At 43.2% G+C, this 949-nt stretch overlaps 1 non-coding gene across 1 annotated transcript; it reads left to right on the forward strand.

Moving 5' to 3' along the window:
• The first annotated feature begins 559 nt into the window (after window positions 1-559).
• On the forward strand, window positions 560-666 carry LOC112086335. The gene has a single exon (XR_002899457.1). It is a non-coding gene; the product is annotated as a small nucleolar RNA R71 (small nucleolar RNA).
• The last annotated feature ends 283 nt before the right edge of the window (window positions 667-949 follow it).

A 949-nucleotide genomic window follows, 5' to 3' on the forward strand; every position in this document is an offset into this window, starting at 1 on the left:
ATTTGTGAAGCTATTCCCTTGATCCTGAACCGCTGGTTGCTGAAAACCCTGTTGACCTTGGGAGTTACCTTGGTACTGATTCTGTTGAACAAAGCTTTGAGGAGGGTATGCTTGGTCTTGGGGGTTGGCCACATTGTTGCTCCTATAGGACAAGTTCTGGTGTTTGTTGAAGTTGTTGTAACCATTGAACTTGTTTTGATTCCCAATGGAGTGAAACTCCTCTTGAGTAAGACCCTCTTCATTGATATTTGTCAAGCATCTCTTCTCCTCACTCACATAGTTTATAGGCTTTTGAGTGGCAGTTAGGGCTTTGTCAAGCTTGATATTCAGCACTTTGATCTTCTCTTCCAGCCCTTGGTGTCTACCAGAATCTTCTCCTCTATAGATTCTATCATAATCTTCCCCATAGGTGTGTTGGCTCATGGCTAAGTTCTCAATAAGTTCCATAGCTGCATTGATTTCTTTTGCCAGGAAGTTCCCATTTGATGCTGTGTCCAACTGATTCCTGATCTTGGGGACAGCTCCTCTATATAAATTGCTAAGGAGAGAGGCTTCTGAAAAGCCATGATGTGGACACTGATTTGTGTCGCTACTAAACCTGTCTAAAGCTTCTCCAAAAGTCTCATTATAATGTTGAGTGAAGCTGGAAATCTGGTTCCTTAGCTTTGCAGTCCTTGAGCTTGAGAAGAACTTGGATAGAAAGGCAAGCTTGCACTGCTCCCATGTGTGGATGGATCTTCTTGGGAGGTTCTTTTCCCACTGATGTGCCTTATCTCCAAGGCTGAATGAGAACAATCTCAGTTTGAAGCTGTCTTCAGATACCCCATTGATCTTAGTGAGATCACAAACTCTGTCAAACTGATCTAGATGCTCCAAGGGATCCTCCATAGGTAAGCCATGGAACTTCTGATTCTGAACCATATTGATCAAAGAGGCCTTCACCTCAAAG

Source organism: Eutrema salsugineum, unplaced genomic scaffold (assembly GCF_000478725.1).
Source record: "Eutrema salsugineum unplaced genomic scaffold, Eutsalg1_0 scaffold_21, whole genome shotgun sequence".
Taxonomy (NCBI): Eukaryota; Viridiplantae; Streptophyta; class Magnoliopsida; order Brassicales; family Brassicaceae; genus Eutrema; species Eutrema salsugineum.